The following is a 10,745-nucleotide window of genomic DNA, read 5'->3' on the forward strand; positions in this document are numbered from 1 at the left end:
TGCAAGGTCCTCCTCCACTATGTCATTTTCTTTTTTGAGATGGAGTTTTTTTCCCTAATTTCTTAAATGTTGCCCACAAAGAATGTTGGTTTAATAATGTGTTGTGATTTGACCATATACAGAGCATATTTGCAAAACAAAACTAAATTCAAACAACAAACACAGCCTAAGAAAAGCCTTCATGTTTGGTTTACATACGTCACTAGAATATGCTATGCCCCGCCCCCGACTTCCTGTGCCCCGCCCCTTCCCTCGCGCAGGTTGAGTTACCGGCGCTCACCTGTCGCTCTCCTCGCGCTAGCTGCCTGAACCGGAGCTGTCGTCCGTCCGTGATACACTACAACAACAGCGAGGACAGAACAAGCAAACACATTTACATACCACTTTGTTTTAATACCGCAACTTCCGATCCCCTCTGGCATCAACATAGGAGGTTAGAATCAGGTCGTTATTATCCACCTCTTGCGGAGCAAAGTGGATTCATACAGACGTTTGAAGTCATACTTATTGGTTGTTGCAGTGAAATAATGGCACCTTGATGTTCGGGTCCCATTCAGTGTTTTGGAGAGAAAATAAAGGCAACACACGTTTTGTTCGTCATCAATAGAAGAGGAGAGAGAGAGAGAGAGAGCGGTGAGATTCAGCGCTGACTTGGTAAGACTATTGACTCTTTTTACAAGTGATATTGGACTGGTTAGTTTCTCTATCTTTTCCAGAGTTGTATGTCTATTGCAGGTGCATGTTTCTGGTATAGATGACGTTATGCATTTTACCATAACCCTATGGCGTGCTATGTAGGGCAAATGTTACACTAATAATGGACGAAATGAGCCTAACGTTACCGTTATAGTCCAAGGACCTTAGCTACATGTTCTGTTTTAAAGGCGAATTGGCTCTGGAAGCCAAAACAGCCAAATACTCCAGCTAAACGTGAATCGATTCATAACTGCGGAACGGTTTTAGAAACATAAATCCCTGTACTTTCATATAACATCAACACATCATTTCACAAACGCTAAATGAGTGTTTTAAGCGGTTTTAACAGAGTTGCAGCCGACAGTGTTTTTCAGTGACAACAGGTTTGTGGGGTCTGTCTCCCGTTTCCACCCAGGAGTTCTGAGAAGCAGATAAGTCATTAGCTCCGGTAGTCAGTCCCCTCTGTCTTCCGTCTGTTTTCTGGAAACCAGCGCTGTAACATGGAGATATGGCCGTCTGGGAACCCTAACCCTACACAAGGTGTGAATCGATGCCATTTAATTATTTCTCGTGATGATATGAAAGATAAGGTTTTTATGCTTCCTAACCGAACACATAAGGCTTAAAAGAAACGCCTGAAACGAAATCCCCTACATACTGGTCTTGACAACAACAAGAAAAAACTGTCAGGGGAGGTAGCTTAGTGGTTAAGAGCGTTGTGCCAGTAACCGAAAGGTCGCTGGTTCTAATCCCCGAGCCGACTAGGTGAAAAATCTGTCGATGTGCCCTTGAGCAAGGCACTTAACCCTAATTGCTCCTGTAAGTCGCTCTGGATAAGAGCGTCTGGTAAATAATAAAATGTAAAAAAATGTAAAATGTTCACTTCTGCACTGTTCAACCAACCTGGTCTCAGAACATTTCGTGTTATTCTATACATAAATCCGAGATACTCAATTTTAGTATGATATCTTACATTTTATATGGTATGGTATTAATTTGTGGATGTCCATCACCCATTTCATATGATATGTTACGAATTACAATTCATATGATATGTTACGAATTTGCTAAACATATGATATGTATGTTACGAATTCTACACTGAACAAAAATATTTTACTGAGTTACAGTTCATATAAGGAAATCAGTCAATTTAAATAAATAAATTAGGCCCTAACCTATGGATTTCACATGACTGGGAATACAGATATGCATCTGTTTGTCACAGATAACTTTTTTTTTTAAAGGTAGGGGCGTAGATCAGAAAACCAGTCAGTATCTGGTTTGACCATAATTTGCCTCATGCAGCACAACACATCCTTCGCATAGAGTTGATCAGGCTGTTGATTGTGGCCTGTGGAATGTTGTCCCACTCCTCTTCAATGGCTGTGCAAAGTTGCTGGATATTGGTGGGAACTGGAACACGCTGTCGTACACGTTGATCCAGAGCATCCCAAACATGCTCAATGGGTGACATGTCTGGTGAGTATGCAGGCCATGGAAGAACTGGGAGATTTTCAGCTTCCAGGAATTGTGTATAGATCCTTGCGACATGGGGCCGTGCATTATAATGCTCAAACATGAGGTGATGGCGTCGGATGTATGGCACGACAATGGGCCTCAGGATCTCGTCACGATATCTCTGTGCATTGAAATTAGCCTAGTTTTTTAGCTAGTTTTAGGCTAGTAGTGAGTTAACCTGAAAAGAAAATGCATTATAATTGTAGAGTTGTCAAAAATGAACACTCCTGTGTTAGTTCATGGGATGGTTGAAAGGTTGATGTAGGAACTATTGTGACTAATTATTCAAAGGATTGTGTTTATGATGTGAGTCCAGGTTATTGGTCTTGACTTGACAGGTCTAAAGCTATCTCTTCGTTAGTGTGTGTGTGTGTGTGTGTGTGTGTGTGTGTGTGTGTGTGTGTGTGTGTGTGTGTGTAATTACACAGTAACGGAATTACGCTTTGACTCAAAATGTACGCCAAACAAAAAACATTGATTTTTAAGTTTAACAACCATACAACTCTATACACAAAGACTATTTTTTTACAATTTCCACTGACAAATGGACAAAAACTACTTAGTGGAAGAACTGTGCAGATGCAAACTTTGTTAGTGGAATTAGGGTAAAATCTCCCTTAGGTTTTTATGCGACCACGTTTTCCAAAAATATCTGCTCCGGATTAAGATTCAAAGATGTCTGCAGAAAGAACGGGGGGTCAGCTATGACATCGTCGTCACTAGATACCACAGCCACAAAGTCAGAAGGCCCGCCTGCTCAACCAATCAGATGAGGGAGTGTGATGACACGTATGCTGGCTAATAATTAATAAACAAACTTGATATCAGTAAAATCACGAACTAATTGGTAGGTCTACCATTGCTTGTTACTTCTGTGAACTTTCACTCCTCATGAGGGAGAGAAATTAGAAATTATCTTAAAGATATGTGAGTTTTTGGTAACGGAGTTACAAAGCACAAGGCCATATTTGTTAAATTTACAGAAGGTAAACAATTTATCCAAATAAATACAAGTGTTGATATTAGTTGGCCTCAACATGATTGTGTTTTGATGTATTTCTGATACCTTTTTTAAAGACTTTTTCTGGTAGAGGTTTTCTAAGACCCCGTTTTCCATCTGTTTGTCCAGAAATCAAAGCCTTTACGTATGCCTAATCTTCTGGATGGAAAATGGTTGAAAAATGTATCTATGCCTTCATTTCCCCAAAATATACTCGTAGCTTTCATTTGACACCGAATTTGATATGCTCCTATGAACTTTACATATTGGTGTTCATGGGTAATTCTCTATGGATATGCCCGGTGGGTGACGTGAATGGATATGCCCGGTGGGTGACGTGATACCCATTTGTCCCTATTTAGGCCTAGTAATAGATTATAAGTGCAACCTATGGCACCACTAAGTACCTGATAGGCACTATCTTCATTTAATGATTATTGTTATTGTTTTATAAGGATTACGTAGGGCATTTGGCAAGAACTAAATTGCTGACTGAACAAATTAAAACAATGCTAATTTTAAAAAAAGGTACACAAATGGTCAATTACATAGCCTATTCATAAATCTATTGAATTCTCTTACATAGTTATCCTCAGATATATGAAACTAGGCCAGAAAAATAGATTTTGTTTTCTTTGTGGGATCACAAAGGCCCTTTTTACATCAGCAGTTGTCACAAAGTGCTTTTACATTAACCTGGCCTTGACCCCATGCAAAGAGAAAACAGTCACAAGGACATGCAAACATACTTTCTATAACTGTCTACACACAATACTGTATACACAAACTGTCCATACTTTATACAAACACACTTTCCATGTTGTAGGACACACACACAATAAACCCACCTTTGTCACAACAGAGTGAATACAGGTTCAATTGAGTTGTTTGTTTATATTGGAATAAGATAACCCGTGTATATTTTATCTGGTCTAAAATGCTATTCAAGAAAAGGGGACAAAGGTCACATGGCTTTTATCTGCAGCTCATCTGTTTAGTTTACACCATTACAGAATGCACCTGGCTTGCTGTATCAATACCACTCTGATAATTGACCTAGCTAGTTGTATCAATACAACTCTAATAAATGAATTTTAGCAATATGAGTTGTCTCAATATAGAGAACCAGTCATCTTGAATATTAGCAATATGAGTTGTCTCAATATAGAGAACCAGTCATCTTGAATATTAGCAATATGAGTTGTCTCAATATAGAGAACCTGTCATCTTGAATGTTAGCAATATACACTGAGTGTACAAAACATTAAGAACACCTGCTCTTTCCATGACATACACTGACCAGGTGAATCCAGGTGAAAGCTTTTGATCCATTATTCATGTCACTTGTTAAATCCACTTCAAACAGTGTAGATGGAGGGGAGGAGACATGTTAAATAAGGATTTGTAAGCCTTGAGACAATTGAGACATGGATTGTTTATTTGTGCCATTCAGAGGGTGAATGGGCAAGACAAAACATTTAAGTGACTTTGAACGGTGTATGGTAGTAGGTGCCAGGTGCACCGGTTTGCGTCAAGAACTGCAACGCTGCTGGGTTTTTCCACACTCAACAGTTTCCTTTGTGTATCAAGAATGGTCCACCACCCAATGGACATCCAGCCAACTTGACACAACAGTGGGAAGCATTGGAGTCAACATGGGCCAGCATCCCTGTGGAACGCTTTCGACACCTTGTAGAGTCCAAACAGATCAATAAAAACGACCTTGTCTGATCCATACAATAGGCTTACGAGAAGGGGAGACACAAATAGCCTACAATATGACATTAATTTAACCTGGAGGAGGAAAGTATTGTCCAAAAACTAACATTCAAGTGGCACTGACCCAACAATGATAAAGAGTGAATACACTGGCAGGGGAAATGGCTGATGCTCTCTGCTGGTGCCAATAAGATAGGCTATACTGTTCATTTAGGTTGAGAGTTTTGAGGTGCGTCAAGAACTGCAACGCTGCTGGGTTTTATATAACACTTTAGGCCTCCTGAACGGTGCAGTGGTCTAAGGCACTGCATCGCAGTGCTAGAGGCGTCACTACAGACCCGGGTTCGATCCCGGGCTGTGCCGCAGCTGGCCGTGACCGGGAGACCCATGAGGCGGCGCACAATTGTCCGGGTGAGCGGAAGGGTTTGGCCGGCCGGGATGTCCTTGTCCCGTCGCGCTCTAGCGACTCCTTGTGGCGGCCGGGCGCAGTGCACGCTGACGTCGGTCGCCAGCAGTACGGGGTTTCCTCCCGACACATTGGTGCGGCTGGCTTCCGGGTTAATCGGGCAGCGTGTCAAGACTCAGTGCGGCTTGGCAGGTCGTGTTTTGGAGGACGCATGGCTCTCGACCTTTGCCTCTCCCGAGTCTGTACGGGAGTTGCAGCGATGGGACAAGACAGTTCAGTGTAGTCACTTAGCTGACGCTCTTATCCAGAGCGACTTCCAATTAGTGAGTGCATACATTTTTCATACTGGCCCCCCGTGGGAATTGGATATCACGGAATTGGGGAAAAAAAGGGGTAAAACGTTTTTAAAAAATAATAGTAAAATAAAAAAACACAGTCTTTTCAATGTCTTCTCTTTACAGCAATAGCCATTTTCTTTCCAAACTATGATGAAATATTGCGATATGCCAGGCTGGGCAAATTTCTGTGTCCAAATCATGCTTTCTGGTGTAGTAGACTATTTTGAATTATTGTATTTATTTATGTATAGACAGGAGTAGGCTAATTAGGCTATGATTTTGGCAATTTAATTCAATTTCCTTTAGGGGAAGCTTAGCTTTTGGACGCGCCACCTATGTCTGTAGCTCACTTGTGATGGAGTTTCAAAACCAATGGCCACTGGAGTGATGCAAATAATCATGATTCTACCAGGTAGGCATAGGCTACTTTATATACTGAACAAAAATATAAACGCAACAATTTCAACGATTTTACTGATTTACAGTTCATATAAGGAAATAAGTCAATTGAAATAAATAAATTAGGCCCTAATCTATGGACTTCACATGACTGGGAAGGGGTGCAGCCATGGGTGGGACTGGGGGGGGGTCATAGGCCCATCCACTGGGGAGCCAGGCCCAGCTAATTTTGTGGGGAAAAGGGCTTTATTACAGACAGAAATACTCCTCAGTTTCATCAGCTGTCTGGGTGGCTGGTCTCAGACAATCCCACAGGTGATGAAGCCGGATGTGGAGGTCCTGGGCTGGCATGGTTACACATGGTCTGCGGTTGTGAGGCCGAATTCTCTAAAACAATGTTGGAGGCGGCTTATGGTACAGAAATTAACATTAAATTCTCTGGCAACTGGTGGACATTCGTGCTGTCAGCATGCCAATTGCACGCTTCCTCAAAACTTGAGACATCTGTGGCATTGTGTTGTGTGACAAAACGGCACATTTTAGAGTGGCCTTTTATTGTCCCCAGCACAAGGTGCACCTGTGTAATGATCTTGCTGTTTAATCAGCTTCTTGATATGCCACACGTGTCAGATGGATGGATTATCTTGGCAAAGGATAAAATGCTAATTAACAGGGATGTAAACAAATTTGTTTACAAAATGTAAGAGAAAAAATAAGCTTTTTGTGCGTATGGTAAATTTCTGCGATCTTTTATTTCAGCTCATGAAACATGGGACCAACACTTTATATGTTGCTTTTATATTTTTGTTCAGGATACATATGAAGTGGTTGAAACAGTATGTAAACATTATTAAAATGACCAGTGTTCCATGTCTATGTATATAGGGCAGTAGCCTCTAAGGTGCAGGGTAGAGTGACTGGGTGGTAGCCAACTAGTGACAGTGACTAAGTTCAGGGCAGGGTACCGGGTGGTAGCCGGCTAGTAACAGTGACTAAGTTCAGGGCAGGGTACTGGGCGGGGGCCGGCTAGTGATGGCTATTAAACAGTCTGCTGGCCTTGAGATAGAAGCAGTTTTTCAGTCTCTTGGTCCTTGCTGAACTGACCTCGACTTCTGGATGGTAGAGGGGTGAACGGGCCGTGGCTCGGGTGGCTGAGGTCCTTGATGATCTTCTTGGCCTTCCTGTGACACCGGGTGCTGTAAATGTCCTGGAGGGCAGGCCGTGTGCCCTTGGTGATGCGTTGGGCAGACCGCACCACCCTCTGGAAAGCCCTGCAGTTGCACCACCCTCTGGAAAGCCCTGCAGTTGCTGTACCAGGCGGTGATACAGCCCAACAGGATGCTCTCAATGGTGCATCTGTAAAAGTTTGAGAGGGTCTTAGGTGCCAAGCCAAATTTCTTCAGCCTCCTGAGGTTGAAGAGGTGCTGTTGCGCCTTCTTCACCACACTGTCTGTGTGGGTGGACCATTTCAGATTGTCAGTGATGTGTACACTGAGAAACTTGAAACTTTTCACCTTCTCCACTGCGGTCCCGTCGGTGTGGATAGGGGCGTGCTCCCTCTGCTGTCTCCTGAAGTCCACGATCAGCTCCTTCGTTTGTTGACATTGAGAGAGAGATTATTTTCCTGGCACCACTCCGCCAGGGCCCTCACCTCCTCCCTATAGGCTGTCTCATTGTTGTTGGTGATCAGGCCTACCACTGTTGTGTCGTCAGCACACTTGATGATTGAGTTGGAGGCGTGCCTGGCCACGCAGTCATGGGTGAACAGGGAGTACAGGAGGGGACTGAGCATACAGCTTATTTCCCTCATTAAAATGCAAATCAATTTATAACATTTTTGACATGCGTTTTTCTGGATTTTTTTGTTGTTATTCTGTCTCTCACTGTTCAAATAAACCTACCATTAAAATTATAGACTGATCATTTCTTTGTCAGTGGGCAAACGTACAAAATCAGCAGGGGATCAAATACTTTTTTCCCTCACTGTATATGGACAAGCAATGACAGAGCGGCATGGACTAAGATACAGTAGAATATTATAGAATAGAATACAGTATATACATATGAGATGAGTAGTGCAAGATATGTAAACATTATTAAAGTGACTAGTGTTCCATTTCTTAAAGTGGCCAGTGATTTCAATAGGCAGCAGCAGCCTCTAATGTGCTAGTGATGGCTATTTAACAGTCTGATGGCCTTGAGATAGAAGCTGTTTTTCATTCTCTCGGTCCCAGCTTTGATGCACCTGTACTGACCTCGCCTTCTGGACGATAGCGGGGTGAACAGGCAGTGGCTCGGGTGGTTGATGTCCTTGATGATCTTTTTGGCCTTCCTGTGACATCGGGTGCTGTATGTGTCTTGGAGGGCAGGTAGTTTGCCCCCGGTAATGCGTTGGGCAGACCGCACCACCCTCTGGAGAGCCCTGCGGTTGCGGGCGGTGTAGTTGCCGTACCAGGCGGTGATACAGCCCGACAAGATGCTCTCAATTGTGCATCTGTAAAAGTTTGTGAGGGTTGTAGGTGATAAGCCAAATTTCTTCAGCCTCCTGAGGTTGAAGAGGCTCTGTTGTGCCTTTTCACCACACTGCCTGCGTGGGTGGACCATTTCAGTTTGTCGGTGATGTGTACGCCAAGGAACTTGAAGCTTTCCACCTTCTCCACTACGGTCCTGTCGATGTGGATAGGGGGGTGCACCCTCTGCTGTTTCCTGAAGTCCACGATCATCTCCTTTGTTTTGTTGAGTGAGAGGTTATTTTCCTGGCACCACACTCCCAGAGCCCTCACCTCCTCCCTGTAGGCGGTCTCGTCATTGTTGGTAATCAAGCCTACTACTGTTGTGTCGTCTGCAAACTTGATGATTGAGTTGGAGGCGTGCTTGGCCACGCAGTCATGGGTGAACAGGGAGTCCAGGAGTGGGCTGAGCATGCACCCTTGTGGGGCCCCTGTGTTGAGGATCAGCGAAGTGGAGATGTTGTTTCCTACCTTCACCACCTGGGGGCGGCCTGTCAGGAAGTCCAGGACCCAGTTGCACAGGGCGGGGTTCAGACCCAGGGCCTCGAGCTTAATGATGAGCTTGGAGGGTACTATGGTGTTGAATGCTGAGCTATAGTCAATGAACAGCATTCTTACATAGGTATTCCTCCTTTCCAGATGGGATAGGGCAGTGTGCAGTGTGATGGCGATTGCATCATCTGTGGATCTATTGGGTCGGTAAGCAAGTTGAAGTGGGTCTAGGGTGACAGGTAAGGTAGAGGTGATATGATCCTTGACTAGTCTCTCAAATCACTTCATGATGACAGAGGTGAGTGCTACGGGGCGATAGTCATTTAGTTCAGTTACCTTTGCTTTCTTGGGTACAGGAACAATGGTGGCCATCTTGAAGCATGTGGGAACAGCAGACTGGGAAAGGGAGAGATTGAATATGTCCATGAACACACCAGCAAGCTGGTCTGCACATGCTCTGAGGACGCGGCTAGGGATGCCGTCTGGGCCGGCAGCCTTGCGGGGGTTAACATGCTTAAATGGCTTACTCACGTCGGCCATGGAGAAGGAGAGGCCACAGTCCTTGGTAGTGGGCCTCATCGGTGTCACTGTGTCATCCTCAAAGCGGGTAAAGAAGGTGTTTAGCTTGTCTGGAAGCGAGACGTCGGTGTCGGCGACGTGGCTGGTTTTCTTTTGTACTGATGTTTTGCCAGTTTAATTGCCTTGCGGAGTGAGTAGCTACACTGTTTGTATTCTGCCATATTCCCAGTCACCTTGACATGGTTTAATGCGGTGGTTCGCGCTTTCAGTTTTGCACGAATGCTGCCGTCTATCCACGGTTTCCGGTTAGGGTAGGTTTTAATAGTCACAGTGGGCACAACATCTCCTATACACTTCCTGATAAACTCAGTCACCGTTTCAGTGTATATGTCTAAATTATTTTCGGAAGCTACCCGGAACATATCCCAGTCCATGTGATGAAAACAATCTTGAAGCGTGGATTCTGATTGGTCAGACCAGCGTTGAATAGTCCTTAGCACGGGTACTTCCTGTTTGAGTTTCAACAGGATCTCACTCATCTGCCAGAACTGTAGCGTTCTCAACAGTGAGATCCTTGTGCTCATAAATGTAGGTAGCAACCCTTTCATGAAGGTAATTAGTGAACTGCTCAAGAAGTATGAGTGTCTTTAAATCCTCAAGGTCCTTGACCTCTTGAGAACCACACCACCAATCAAAAATACATGCTTGTTCCCTTGCGAACTCAACATGGCTTTCTGATTCTGTCTTTCGGTATTTACGGAACTGTTGTCTGTATGCCTCTGGGACCAACTCGTAAGCCAGAAGCATAGAAGCTTGAACAGTGTCATCGTCTGAACTCTGGTCAAGAGATAAAGTGGTGTACACTTCCTGATCCTTTCCCACAAGAACTCTGGAGGAGCAGTGACCATATCTCTCGCGGACATTTTAGGGATGTGGCTCAAATCCGCTCAAACAGAGTAAAATATACATCCACCTAGGGCTGGGCGATAAAAATCACATCTCAATTTTCTTCTAACTTATAGCCGATTCACGATATCTCGTTTTTTCAAATTAAGCTTTTGTTGTACAATTAAAGGTCAAATACAATCCATTTCAATCAGTCAGCAATAATCTAACGAATTCAGGGTTTTTGAAGTTATGCCTAG

At 43.8% G+C, this 10,745-nt stretch overlaps 1 pseudogene across 1 annotated transcript in view; it reads left to right on the forward strand.

The window, feature by feature from the left end:
- Positions 1-267: 267 nt before the first annotated feature.
- Positions 268-10,745, forward strand: part of LOC311134630 (epidermal growth factor receptor kinase substrate 8-like protein 2) — an 85,684-nt pseudogene continuing 75,206 nt past the window's right edge. The window contains exon 1 of the transcript XR_014615397.1: positions 268-654. The product of XR_014615397.1 is annotated as an epidermal growth factor receptor kinase substrate 8-like protein 2 (transcript). The remainder of the gene's footprint in view (positions 655-10,745) is intronic.

Source organism: Coregonus lavaretus, assembly GCF_964263955.1.
Source record: "Coregonus lavaretus genome assembly, chromosome: 9".
NCBI classification, from domain to species: Eukaryota; Metazoa; Chordata; class Actinopteri; order Salmoniformes; family Salmonidae; genus Coregonus; species Coregonus lavaretus.